This window comes from Ambystoma mexicanum, chromosome 2p (assembly GCF_040938575.1).
Source record: "Ambystoma mexicanum isolate Mex_15411 chromosome 2p, UKY_AmexF1_1, whole genome shotgun sequence".
Classification (NCBI taxonomy): Eukaryota; Metazoa; Chordata; class Amphibia; order Caudata; family Ambystomatidae; genus Ambystoma; species Ambystoma mexicanum.
The window spans coordinates 916,737,414-916,752,328 of NC_090923.1; the positions used below are offsets into that span (position 1 = coordinate 916,737,414).

The following is a 14,915-nucleotide window of genomic DNA, read 5'->3' on the forward strand; positions in this document are numbered from 1 at the left end:
TACGGGAATCAGGTGAGCGTTACACTAGCAGACTAACGTGAAGCGCCAGCATGTGGGCGGGGCCGGCTTATTTAGCCTGGCCCCAGCCACTCCCTTTAGGCCACGCTCTGAGGCCCCACCTTGCCACTCCTCCTGCCTTCTGCACGTGCCTTCTATGCATTGCTAAGGCCCCGCCCTGGCCAGATGCATGTGCCTTCAATAGGCTGTGTGCAAAGCACACCTTATAATGAGCTTGGTGCCAAAGACGCCAAGACTGGGTCCATTGGGACCCTGCAGGATGTGAAGTAACTGGCCAATGACCAGTGGCCATGACAAAGGGCTAAGGAAGAGAAAGTGCAGCAGTAATCATCCCCTTCACTCATGTGCCCAAAGGCCTATCTGGGAGTGCTAAGCATATTTTATTTTTCAACTAATGGCAAACCAGAAATAAATCGGGATAATACTGTTATTAAGCTAACTGTATCCTGCCTGCCAAACACCAGTATGTATTAGTTATTTTTTTTTTTTAAAGGCTTTCAATTCCTTTTCTAAAAATGTAATGGGTTACATAATACATAATTACAGTATTGCTACTGTAAAACACTGCATTGTCTCCATGCTTTACAGTGAAGTGCACCAAAATGTCAGTGCCAACTAGATTTGATTTTGTTGGGGAAGATGTATCATATTGACGAGTGGACCCTTTTGAAAATGTACATGACCACGCGGCCAACTGCTTTGACGGCAAATCTCGTCCTGTGGCCAGCTGGTTGCATACATATTGCAACTGGTGCTCAACCCATGAACTGATAACATACTTCTTGACATCCTAGCTTGGCATGTCGGTTTATACCCGCTATCCTGAAAGTGAGATGGCGGCAACCTACAATATTCTGCCTAGTTTGCCCAGTTCTCTGCCTGCTATGCCATTCACTCTGCTTAGTCTTACATATTTAATACACAAAGCTAACTTGATATTTACTTAAAGTAGTGATCAATAGTTTCATCCAGTCTGTACAGCTACAGACCTACTGCAAAACTATACACTGTAGTTGGCCTCCAGAGCTAACTTTGCTCTATGATTATGACTGCATTATATATTTGCACCTGCTGTAGAGAGCTGGCTAAACTGTTTTAAGAGCCTTTTTCTCTCATCTATTTATTTGTGTCCATTCATGCAGCTAACCTTTTTACAGACACTCACCCAGGGCGCGCAAAGTATTTTTGAACACTCGTCTAGTCGAGTAGATTATAAGAAGGGCCAATACCATTTGCAGGGGATGTTGGAAACCTTTATTTAAACTTTACTTTGTATGCAGTAAATGTCAGATAAAAGTTTCACTGTGCACGTCTGACCTCTGAGTGGCAGCAGTGTGCCAAACTTAAGTGGGTCTGTGGTGACATGCACCATTTTACAGAAGGAATTTGCTAGGCCTGACATCTCACTAATGTCTTCAACGGTATACAAACTGTGCATTGCTGTCCATTTTATATCTTGGGTACAAGTATCTTCTGGTGGCATTAAAAACATGAGTACAAAATTGCTAATCAAATGGGTTTGTTTGCTAATCAAGAAAAATGTAATTGGCAAACTCTGCTAATCAATTTTTGAAAACTAATTTATGCCTTGGAAACATTTTCATTGAGAAAAGAGGACATGCCAACATCTCTAAAAAAGGCACAAACAGCCTTGTTGACATTACGCCTCGCTTTCTCCATTTGTGGACCAAATGAAGAAGAATGCAGCCACATTTGTCTCTGCGCAATACGAGAAAAAATTACTCAGGAGTTTGGAAACATGTCCATGACTTTCCTAAGTCCTTCTTTCATTACAAATAGCAAAGAGATTCCAGACACATGTCCTGAACTGTTCCCTCCACAATGAATAATAATAATGTCTGGATGACACTATCACCAAAGTAGCACAAAGAAGTACCAAATCCAGCCACTTCATGCCATGCACTCCATGCCAGTGCACATCCACATGAGGGAATCCAAGATATGCAGCCACTCCACAGCGATCTGGATGCACCTCCAACCAAAATCCAGACAATCTGCCTTCTGACGGACCCAGCCATACCTATCTGCTCTCCTCTCAGAAACAGACTTTCTGCCAAAGTCTCTCCTTACACATCACGCCCTGTAAACCTTATTGACCAATCCCTCACCGGCAGTCATTTGCATGCCTCTGAGCCTCAAAATCCCTGTATGTAAGACGCGCTGTCCGCAGACAAATCGTAAAATCCGAGAGTGGGGAATGAAAATTTAAATAGTGTGCCCCACTTCCCTTTTGAGGTTGGCTCTGAAAAACACTTTTTGTGGGTTTTTTAAAGTGCCTACTAAAAAAAACAGCTTTCATTTTTTTTCCACTTATTTTCTTCCTGATGTCTTCACATTATCCTCTGTAAAGCACTCCTTATATTTTGAAATAACATGGCATTTCCCAATATGGATAAAGAAATGCCATCTGATTTAAAATAGTCACCATTAACAAAATCAATATTGTCATTGTTACAAGACAACATTCCACTTCACAACACAAAAGCAGACATCCCTCTGTTCACCAAACACCTTGCACCATTTTGCTGGGGACAGAAAACAGAGGTGTCCCATAGTGCCCTAGGCAGTATTTCAGAACAAAATCACTTTCCCATTCGGAACAACCTCCATCACTGCCTGAACCAAGTTTTCAAGAGTACTCAACAAAGTAGAAGTACTGATGCATCCCAAATGGACACCACCCCAATGCAGTACCACTACATCTGGACTCTTCCACATGCAGAAAGTTTTACAAGCTCCAGCCACTGCCTGCCTATTGAAACCAGGCACAGCTGATCAGTAAAAAAAAATATCTCTCCCTCTCCCCCTCCCCCCTCTCTCTCTCTCTCCCCCCCTCTCTCTCGCCCTCCCTCTCTCTCCCCCTCCCTCTCTCTCCCCCTCCCTCTCTCTCCCCCTCCCCTCTCTCCCCCTCCCCTCTCTCCCCCCCTGATTGGCTAATCCCTACAGTCCCCTTTCCATGCTGTATTTGCTGCGAAACCCCGGATGTGGCACGCCCTATCCACGAACAGCCGCGGTGTCCGCAAAGCATGTCAGACTGGGACAGCCCTTCTACCCTTTCCACTTCACTCTGTGCACCATTCCCTCATCGGCTACTGTTAAGCAGTCACACAACCATCCACCAATCACATCCAAGAACTCTACATCTAACTCCGTCATCACAGGTCACCGCTTGAGATGTACTGTTGATCACTCGGAGTACAATTCTACTGTGATTGCAAAGCACCTACAGCAACAACTACTATAACACTCTCCAGGATTTCTGCTGGCAGATTCATGCACATCCACATGCATAAACACAAACTACAGGTATTAATGTGTTGTGCCCAGTACATGTACAGCTCTAGTATAAATGCATGTAAACAGGGTAACTGCCATTTACCCTGTATAACCTGTAAAAAAAACACGCACTATCATTTCTCCCATCTGCTATGATCAAGTGTCACTTGCAAAGCTGTGTGCTCTCCAAATTTTCATTTACCCATATTACTAATTGTAATGTGCAAACTGTTATTCTCTTCATTCTGTCATTTGTATAACCACTGCCACCTATTTATCCACATTTCAAGCATAACAGCATTTCATGCAATATATTGCATAGGATGTACATACAATTTCCATTCTATACATTCTGGGAATTTTACATACAATCTATCATTTGAACTTCCTTTAGAAACAATTACAATAGTAATCAGATACAACACACACCTGTCTACAAAGTGTCATTTCATGTTAAAAGCTGGGAGAAATAACAGTATGCTTGTAAATGGCAACAACCATATTCAAATGCATGCAATGAATGGTTTCCTGTTCTGTGTTGTGATATGGGTAAACGAAAACTTGTAAAACACACACAATTAAAGTGACACTTGATCATAGCAGATGAAAGAAATGCCAGCACAACATTTTTACTACTTATCCAGGGTAAGTAGAAGTTACCCTGAATTGTAAATACATACATTGCATGCTTTTCACCAGAGTTCCTGACATTTACCCTGTATAAGTAGCAAGAAAAGCACAGGGTTATTTCTCCCATCTCCTAAAATCAAATAACACTGCCTTTAAAAACCAAGTGTGCTCTGTGTGCTTTCTATGTTATCATTTTTAAAGGCAAGTTCAAATGACAGATTCTAAGTAAAATATACAGAATGCACATGGACAAAGGAAACTGCATCTACATGCTATGCACAATTATCAGAAAGCACTATTACTGCAAAAACAAATATATGTCTACATTAATAACCAGGTTACTCACCATAGTGACCACCTTACTCCTCATCCATAGTCCCCTTTCCTCCATACTTTTGGGACATCTCTCCGTCCTGTTGGACGGGACCGGAGCACTTTTGTAAAAAGCATCCAAAAACGTTTTAAAAAATGTGTCCTTCCTCTCTTTCTGCACGGGGCCCGGCATGCGCCCGTAACCCCGCCCACCTTGGCTCCGACCCGCGGATCGCCTATCTGTCCTTTTCTATCGACAGGTCAGAGACCTATTAGCAATAACAGAGGAACTTATTAGAGGGGACGGCGGGGGGGGGGCGTATGGAGGAAAGGGGACTATGGACTAGGAGTAAGGTGGTCACTATGGTGAGTAACCTGGTTATACTCCTACGTCCCGTCCCCTTTCCTCCATACTTATGGGGGATTCCCAAGCACTCCTAACTGGAACTACGGGTGGATGGAAATACTCCTTATTGAAAAAGGTTCTTCAGCACAGCCTGACCAAACTGAGCATCAGCTCTTGAGCTCATGTCAAGACAACAATGCTTACAAAAAGCAGATGGGGAGTCCCAAGTAGCTGCCCTAGCGATGGACTCCCAGGGGACATATTTCTGATAAGCAACCGCACCTGCCTTGCCCCGCGCCAAGTGTGCATGAATACCTTTAGGAGGTTTCAGCCCTTGGACGGTGTAAGACTCTGTAACGCAGGCGGCGATCCACCGAGAAATAGTCGCCTTAGATGCCTGCTTACCCTGCGGGTTACAGAAAGTCACAAAAAGTTGAGAAGAACTCCTAAACTTGGAAGTCCTGTCAAGGTAGAACTTAAGAGCACTTCTGACATCAAGACAGTGCAGAACCCTTTCTGCCTCTGAGGTAGGGTTCGGAAAAAAAGACCAGCAGGGAGATCGACTGATTCAGACGGAATTCAGTTACCACCTTCGGTATAAAGGCCGGGTTTGTCTGTAGGACTACCTTGTCCTTGTGAAAGACCAAGAAGGGATGCTCCACTGACGAGGCCTGGAGCTCACTCACTCACCTCGTAACGGCGACCAGAAGGGACACTTTCCAGGATAGGTACTTGAGGTCCACTGTGGCCATTGGTTCAAAAGGCTTATGGCACAGCGCCGTCAGGACTACATTTAGGTCCCACGGTGGGTGCGGACTACGAACTGGAGGGTGGAGGCGTGTCAAGCCTGCAAAATGCCTCTTAACCACTGGGTTACTCAGAGAATAAGAACATTGGTCTGTAGAAAGATAAGCAGAGACCGCTGAAAGTTAAGTTCTGCATGACAGAACGTGAACACCCGACTCTGCTAGGGAGGTCACGAAGGACAGCACCGTGTCAAGTGTAGCCACCCTTGGATCCAACTGCTTTTCCAAACACCAATGACAGAACCTGAGCCATTTACTCCTGTATTGGGATCTGGTCGAGGGTTTCCTGGCTGCCTGGATAATACGCATGTTATCCGTAGACAAGTTAAGATGCTCTAAAGACCTGAACTCGGGCCCCATGTCGCCAAGCTGAGCGATTGTGGGGAGGGGGTGCCACATCTGCTGTAACCCTTGATGAAGAAGATCAGGGGTCACTGGTAACCTAATCGGCAGATACACCGACAGGTGTTGAAGCTCTGAGAACCAAAACCTGGCCGGCCACCAGGGGGCTATGAGAAGAAGGGAGCAGTTCACTGAGTTCTTCAGCTTCCAAATTGCTCGATGGACTAGAGGCAGAGGCAGGAAGGCATAAGCTCTCATGTTGTGCCATGGAATCTCGAGAGCATCCCCCAGAGAGGAGGCTCCCAGCTCCCCTCTGGAGGCATACCGAGAAAGCTTCTTGTTCGCCACCGTAGCGAAGAGATCCACCTCCGGTGTGCCCCAACGGAAGAAGATCCATGTGAGGACCTCCGCCTTAAACTCCAACTCGTAGCTGACCACTGTCCGCCAGCTGAGGGCATCCGCTGTGACATTCAGCTGGCCCGGGATGTGCACTGCAAGCAGCCAAACCCCATGAAGCACGGCCCACTCCCAAATTAGGATAGACAGGTCCACGAGGGGGGGCGGGGGGAGACTTCGTTCCCCCTTGCTTGTTGATTTAATACATTGACACTACATTGTCTGTGCGTATGCGGACCACCTTGTTGGCAATGATCGGTCTGAACTCCCTGAGCGCTAGGAAGATCGCCAGAAGCTCCAGATGATTTATGTGGAGGAGCTTGTCCCGAGGCGCCCAAAGGTCCAAGACCTGTAGAAGATCTAACGTCGCACCCCACCCCAGGAGAGAGGAATCCGTCGTGATTGTCACCATAGGAGTTGGGTCCTGAAACCCCGCACCCGCTGAGAGATGACCACCATTCCAGGTCCGCTCTCATGGAAGCCGGAATCATAATCAGCTTGGAATCCGGGTCCACAGCCTGACACGAAGAACTCCGAAGAGCCATCTGGGTCTGTCTCATCTTAAGACGAGCAAGAGGAAGAGCCAGCCCACACAAGGCCATGAGGCCCAGAAGCCTCTGGAACCACCAGGCCGACATGCTCGCCGACTGCGCAAACATCTGACACGTGGCTAACAGATCAGCCATTCTGTCCCCGGTCAGGTACACTCTGCAGTCGATCGTGTTCCAGCGAAAACCCAGGAAAATCAGGTCCTGCGAGACCGTCATGGAAGATTTCCGCCAGTTCACCGACAGCCCAAGGTGGAACAGGAGCTGAAGGAAAGACTGGAGATTGCCCGCTGCTGCCAGCGGACAAGGGCTGCATAAGAGCCAGTCGTCCAAATATGGATGCACATGGATACCCTGGAGACGAAGATAGGCCACAATTACTGACATCTTCGTGAAGACACGCGGCGCCGAGCTGAGGCCAAAAGGAAGCACTCGAAACTGGAAGTGCTCCTCTCCCAAAGAGAAACGGAGATATCTCCTGTGTGGGTTCCAAATCAGGATATGCATGTACGCATCCTGAAGATCCACCACGCTGAGCCAATGCAAGGAGGATCGTATCTGGCTGGGCGTGATCATCTTTAATTTCTCTTGGGGTAGGAAAAGATTGAACTGGGAAAGGTCTAGGATGGTGCGCAGGCCAGCCTGGTTGCGTTTGGGCACCGTAAACAGCTGGGAGTAGAAGCCCTCCCCTCGCTCCCCCAGGGGAACGGGTTCCACAGCTCTGAGGTCCAGAAGTTTCTGAACTTCGGCTTTGAGGGAGGGCAAGCCCGACAGCTGAAAAGGAGGGTTTTGGGGGTAGGGGTCAGCGGAAGCCTACCCGAGCAACTGACAAGACCCATCTGTCTTCTGTGATGGTCTGCCACGCCTCCCAATGAGACGCAATGCGTCCTCCCACCGGGTTCTCGTGCAAGCGCGGAAAACCCTCATTTAGTAGGTTTATTGGTGGCGTTGCCACCTGAACCTGAGGAGGCTGAGGAGCAGGAGCAAAATCCGTGTCCTTTGCTGCCTATGTCGGTTGTTCCCCGCAGGGGTATCCAATCCGCGAGATTTTCTGTCGAGGAAGCCCCTAAAGCCAGAGGAAGGTCGGCTTTGTGACAATGGTCTCTGGGTTTTGAAAGGAGTCTTAACAAGGACCGACAAGGACTTAGCTGTCTGAGTGCTATCCTTCGTCTTGGTAAGCTCTACATCTGTTGTAGAATGAAAGAGCTCCTTCCCATCAAACGGAAGGTCCAACACATTGTCCTGCACTTCTTTTGAGAATTTAGTTGCATGCAACCAAGCCTGCTGCCGTAAGGTATCAACCCCCAGCATAAGGCCCCGAGGCGTCTACGTGATGAGCCGCAGCCTCCAGGAGATCCTGGGCCAAGACCCTGGCGTCGGATAGACCCCCTTTAAAGTCTTCCAGCTTCTCAACCGGGATGAACTCCTCAAACTTTGACAGAGCTTTCCACATCTGCATATTAGCCCCCGCTAACACCAGTTCGCCGTTGGCCTGCCTGAGCTGCAAGGCAGAGTTGGCAAAGATTTTCCTCCCAAGGGAGTCAAGGAGCTTGCCCTCCTTTCCCAGAACTTGAGTAGCCGTCGTGGAAGAGGATGCTGCAGACCTGGATTGCTAAGTGGCCGTGGCCACCACTGTGGAGGAAGGGGGCGGACAAGAAGACAGGGTCACCTCTTCCAAATAATGCAGCCTGTATCTCGCGTCAATTTTCTTATTGACAAAAAGTCCAGAGTGTGGCTTTTCCCAGACCCTGCGTACCTTGGCCAGAACGTCCATGTTACGCTCACCTGGTATCCACAGGGACGCCACCCAGCTGGGTTACTCGCTGGTATGCTTCTCAGCTTTGCCCAGATGTGGTCTGCGGGGAAGGTTCTGCCTGAAAACACAGGAGGACAGGGTTCAAGACTGACCGACCGGGGTAAGTATCCTCCCTCCACCCCCGTATGATTTCAGTCCCTCTGGCGCCCTCTCCTCACCTTGTGGTAGAATTAGGCGTGCTCTCCGTCCTGCCTTCTTTGCAGGGGCGCGTTGTCTTTCATGGGCGAGTGCGGTCCAGTTACTTCACTGACACCGGCCCGTTTGATATTATTTAAGTAGGTCTTATTGCTGTTCTTTAGTTTTGTTGATATCCTGCATGCCTTTCTTTGTTTAAAATGTCTTTTTTCTCCCTTAGGTATGCAGAGCTTCAGCGTGGCGAACTGGCTTGGTTGAGCCACGCTGGTAAATGATGGCGCATTAAGAGCGCTATGATGCGGTAAGTAAGCGCTATGCACAGTGCTGCAAAGTCTTGCCTTTGCTAACCTGTGTTTTCCTTCCTTGTAGGTCGCGGTGTTCTTCAGCGCAAGTGGAATGTCCGGAATGGTACCACCCGAGAGGCGACCAGCCAGGTAAGCCTTTTGAGCAGTTCGTAATTTGTAAATGTCTCTAATGCTTTCTTTAAATGTTGCCTCCATCTTCCTCTTTCAGGTCCTTCTGTCCAGGAGGCATGCAGATTCGAGGAAGCTGTTCTCAGTAGCTGCGAGTGTTTAAAGATGAAGACCGCAGGTAAGATGCTGCTGCTAATGATGTTCCTTTTACTCTCCTTGCAGGTTCTGCTTCTCTGAGGTTTGAGGGAAAAGCTGGGCACAGTGAGCGTCACGTTGCAAGCTGCAAAGTAACGCGAAGCGTGTTTTCTTGCTCGGGTGTGGTTTAAATAGCCCCAACAAAATAGTCCAGGTAAAGTAGTCCCTAGGCTGCCACACCCAAAACACTAGACCGCATAGCTTGGTTCTTAGGAACCAAGCTATGTGGATGCCTCCATGTTGGCGGACAATACAATAAAGTAGTTCCCAAGCACATTGTTTTTTCATGGTGTATGAGCCTGGCGCCATAGGTGCCAGGTCTGGCCCCATGTGGGCTTTTGAAGAGGATGCCAGGCTCTAGAGGCCCGAGTCCTAACTCCACCTGTCCAAGGGTTTGCCAGAGGGGGTTTTGGGAGAGGGTTGTGACACTTCTGCAAGAACAGGCCGGTACGCTCCGAAGGAGACAGGGAGAACGCCCCAGAAAGCACACCCTCCTGCGGAGCGGGTGCCTCGGGCACTGGAACATCTAAGAAGCACATCATGTCCAGTACCCAGTCATGAAAAGCTCTAATAGAGCGGGGCAGGTCCTCGTTGTCCTGATCGCTTTGTGCTTCATCCGACAATGGGGCAAAGGCGGAAGGGTCAGGGCAGGCACAGTAGGCAAGGGAGGTGCCGGCGGAACCACCGGAGGAACAAGTGGAGCCAGAGGCGCAGGTGGCCATATCTCCCTGAAAAGCCCTTTGAAATATTCCCTCATGGGGTCGGGTCGCATTAATGTTTGAAATGTACCGAAAAAAGCCTCTTCTGGGGACTGCGTCGGAACCTGAGGAGACTTTTCACGAGGTGGACAAATCCAGGGACGTAACACAGGCCCCTCCACCAACGTATCCACATAAATCAAAGGTGCCGACCCTGCAGGCAACGAAACATTGTGCGGAAGAGGCATCCGAGCATTCTAATCGTAAAGTGACCGATAAGGATGCACACAAGGGACTCTATGTTCACCCAAGGAACCAAGCCCTACACCTGAGGCCGATGGCGTAGTTGTAGGGGTAGCACCTAAAATGGCCGCCGCGGTCATGGCGGGAACAGGCGCCATTTTGTCAACGGGCGCCATTTTGTCATCACCTAAGGGGAACTGCAGCACGTGAGGAAGTGAGGCAGGGGTCCCCGTCGATGGATCAGGGGTCTTAACTTTAGCCTTAAAGGATAGTTCCGGGACTTTTTTTTTATTGTCCCTACGGGTCGGCCATGTGTTTGTAAGCATAAATCGGTAGATCGTAGGAAACTTTCCTATGGACCTTACCCGACTTTTCGCCCATTATCGCACTCGAAATCAGCCTCCATTTTGTGATAATCCTATCATTCCGCCGCATCGACCTGGCTCACCTGCCTTTGCGGCACTAAATCAAATCCCCCGCCCCTGAGCCTGACATCAGCAGACGCGTACTGCCCATTTCAAGCACGTCTCGTGTCAACAATCGCTGCGCCTCAGCTATTGACGTGTTGCCATGGAAATGGCAGGACGCCTCTTTCCCCAATAAGTATAAACAGACCGTTTCACAACACACAGCAGCAGATTTTCGATTCCATTCCTCTCTCTGTGTTACTTTGAGTATTCTGTGACTCGTTTCAGTGCTCTGGTCAGCTACCTTCGCCGCTTGTAGCCCGTGTGAACACCTGTACCATCTCTGTAAATTATTTTACTATCTTTACCGCACAATGGCCACAATAATGCCGTATATGTACGAGCCCGAGTACACCGAGGAAGAACTACTGGAAAGTCAAGCACGTGAAAACGATGGGGATTCGGACGGCAGTTGGGAGGACCAGTCAACGGATGAAGAGCCTGGACCATGTCGCATGGACGGCGTCTCCACCTGGTGCACGTGCAATCGGTGCGAGCTAATGCCAACTGAGGAGGAGAACTGCTGCTGCCGTGAAAATTCCGGGTGCTTGGCCTACATTTCGGAAAGCGAGCAAAGTCTGCAGGAAGGCGAGCAAAGTCCGCAATGCATCACCGAGCTGCCAGAGTTCAGGGAAGCCTGCCTCTCACGGACCGTGTTGAGGATGATGATGGTGCTTATGCACGAACTTCGCGGCACTGTTCGTCCGCGTAATCCGAGTAACGAGTAAGTATACTCTGTTTGTGATGTCAGTGATGCCACCACTATTTCATGGTCGTCTCCCACATATAAAATTACATTTACATATCATTCGAACGCATGTAAATTTGTTCCATATAGTGCATTTTCTAGATATAATTTTTTTCTAAGAAAAATGACATGTGTTACCTGAATCGACATTGATAAGAAAGTTTGGTCAGTTTAATACAGTTTGCATCTTTTTTTTTCACAGGTGGTACAGGCTGGTGGCCTATCGTTGCTTCACTTGGTGGCTTCACGGGAGGCTCGGACACCGCGTTCGGAGAGTAATACCTGCCTGTGCGGTACTTGCCATTAGACAACATTTCCCCAGTGACAGTGGACAATACCGCGGATTTTCCCTCGATGTGCTGCAACCTCAACTTTACAATGTGTAATGTTTATTATTTATGTTTAATTAAAATCTAAAATAAAGCCCAACATATATTTTAACAATGGTTGTTTTGATTTTTTAAATGAATCTAGTGTATATTCTCCTGGGAGGGTGAGGTATTTATAAACTCACCCCCCTGCATTCCATGTAGTAGATCCTGCAGCCATCCTCTTACATTCAGTTAGATGGCCTCTCCTTGGTGAGGCCCTGCGGCAAACGGGTCTTGTCTGCACGACCACCGCCCCGATCCACCCCCCGCCCTATCAAAGGCAGTTCGCACCGGGGTACTTGTGCTGGCAAGTGGAGCTGTCAGGGAGCGATAAAGGCCAAGAGGTGCCAAAGACCATGTACACTTCAAAGTGGTCTATAGAGCATGGGTTGTTGTTCCCATGTCTACCTCCAGACCCCGTGTCTCCTGCCAAGCATCCCCCCTCACGCTGGACGGCCCCCTGCAATCCACATAAGTGTGTCTCCATTCACGAGTCTTCCTGTGTCTTGTCTGCACGACCACCGCCCCGATCCACCCCCCGCCCTATCAAAGGCAGTTCGCACCGGGGTACTTGTGCTGGCAAGTGGAGCTGTCAGGGAGCGATAAAGGCCAAGAGGTGCCAAAGACCATGTACACTTCAAAGTGGTCTATAGAGCATGGGTTGTTGTTCCCATGTCTACCTCCAGACCCCGTGTCTCCTGCCAAGCATCCCCCCTCACGCTGGACGGCCCCCTGCAATCCACATAAGTGTGTCTCCATTCACGAGTCTTCCTGTGTCTTGTCTGCACGACCACCGCCCCGATCCACCCCCCGCCCTATCAAAGGCAGTTCGCACCGGGGTACTTGTGCTGGCAAGTGGAGCTGTCAGGGAGCGATAAAGGCCAAGAGGTGCCAAAGACCATGTACACTTCAAAGTGGTCTATAGAGCATGGGTTGTTGTTCCCATGTCTACCTCCAGACCCCGTGTCTCCTGCCAAGCATCCCCCCTCACGCTGGACGGCCCCCTGCAGACCGCATAATGCCACGACATATACACGTCATTCATTCACAAACACACCCCTGTTTCGAATTCTTTATAACCCACTTCATATTTCTAATGAGAACTTCTTTGCGCTTTGCTAGTCAACCCGTGAAGGTGCTGGTTATCTGCTCTTCGTCTCTGTGAACTTCCGTGACCACTTTGAGCAAACTCGTCAGTTTGCAACCTGTGAACTGCTCCCTGTTCTACGACAAGAAACTACTCTGATCCCTGCATCTAACTGTTTGTTCGTCAAGGTAAGTCCATGTACCATAATCATTTTGCGTCCAATTTTTTAATTTATATCTATTTGCTAGTAGTCATCAAATTGCATCCATGTTTTCTTTTCGTTCACGACAGTACATGCAAGGAACTAGTCACATGTTCTGAGTTTAGTCAAATTACTTTTTCTATTTTTTGAAAGTTATTGAAATACTTATCCGCATGTGAATAACATGTATAGTTCCAAGAACCAAAACGGACCTTGCATTGAACCTTTTATGTGTCATTTAATGTTTTAACACATTGGTATTCATAGAGAATTGTTGATCTTTACTTTTCAGAACTTTCCATAATGCCTGCCTGTTCCATTGGCGGTTGCCCTTCGAAGACCCATAACAAATCTGAAGGTACTATAATGCATGTTTTCCCTAAGACAATAGATCAGATAAGAGAATGGGTCCGATATTGCGGATATCCAGCCTCTGAGATAGAAAGTAGAGTCCTAGAAGTCTTTGCGGACAAGAGGGGTGATCGATACCGCATCTGCAGCAGGCACTTTAGCCCAGACATGTACTCCACATCATTGCTAATAAGGACGAAAACACCGCGAGCGAGGCGAAAATTGCTCTCAACCGCTATTCCCACTCTATTCGTCCACATCCCTCCACTGGTGAGTCAAGTTTACGTATTTATCTCTCGGCATTGCGGTAGTGTGTAGCATTAGCTAACAATAATTTCCCCATTTATGTATCCACTCAATATGAAGGCTGAAGATTCTCCATCCGTGTCGTTATTGCAGTCATCAGCCACTTCAAGCGCCTATCGGGTAATCTTACTTAGCTATTCTGACACTGACTTGTTTTAGGCATGTAAATCAATAGTTTTAATTGATCGTGTAATTATTTTACCTAATGGTACACCACAGTACTCGTCCTCTAGTCTTTGTTTTCAGTTATAATTATTGTTATCCAAAATAATGCAAGTACTGTCTTTCAGGGAGATGCTGAGGAGTCCAACGCATTGACGACAACCGTAGATGTCACTCAGATGCTCGAGGTACGTTTCCGGACAGTTCCATCGATGGAGATCATCAGATCTTGCATTCTTGTAGCGTGATTGTTACACACAATGTTTCTTTCGTTTTTAGCCATTGGTATGTCCTTCTGTCGTCGCCCTCCTATGTGTCTTCTTTTTTCAATATTGTGTTCATTACTAATGAAAGTCCTATGTTTCAGGGAGTCGATGGAGCATTAGTCCAAGAGGAAGGGGGAGCATGCAGTTACGGGTCGGCGCAACAGCTTGCAGAAGTGTGCACCGCAGTTACAGCGTCCCTTGATGTTCTTATGCATTTCGAGGTATGGATACTGACAGATCAATCATGCGAGATCAAATGACGTGATTACATCCGCTATACTTCCTTCTTTATTAACGCAAGTACTATGTTTCAGGGAGCTGACGGAGCTTCTTCAACAAGAACATCACCCCTAGTAGTTGATGCAGATCTCTGGGTGGTGACACTTCCAACGATGGAGCAAATCGAATCATATTTAGATATCCATTATTTATTTTAGACAACTGATCATTTGTGCAGGTCTATTTAGATGAGCCGTTGACGCCTGCAGAAAGTTTATGTTCTTTTAAACAAAATAGAAAACCATACTAATGCAATTACTGTGTTTCAGGGAGTTGCTGAAGCGTCATCTTCAATAATATCATCAATGGAAGTCTATGCGGAGCCCGAGGTATGGATCTTGACAGTTCAATCTAACTAGATCAACAATGCGTGAACTATTGTCGTTTGAATGTTCTACACAATGCGTTCATTCGTGTTTTGCTATTGAGATGTACGTATGGGTATTGGTCCCCAAGTACATTTTGTGTTTTCAATATTATT

General features: G+C 47.8%; 1 protein-coding gene across 1 annotated transcript in view; it reads right to left on the reverse strand.

Annotated features, from left to right (window-relative positions):
• The window catches only part of PPP1R37 (protein phosphatase 1 regulatory subunit 37), a 1,561,993-nt gene that overhangs the window by 1,368,547 nt on the left and 178,531 nt on the right, over nucleotides 1-14,915 (reverse strand). The gene's annotated exons all lie outside the window — the stretch shown is intronic.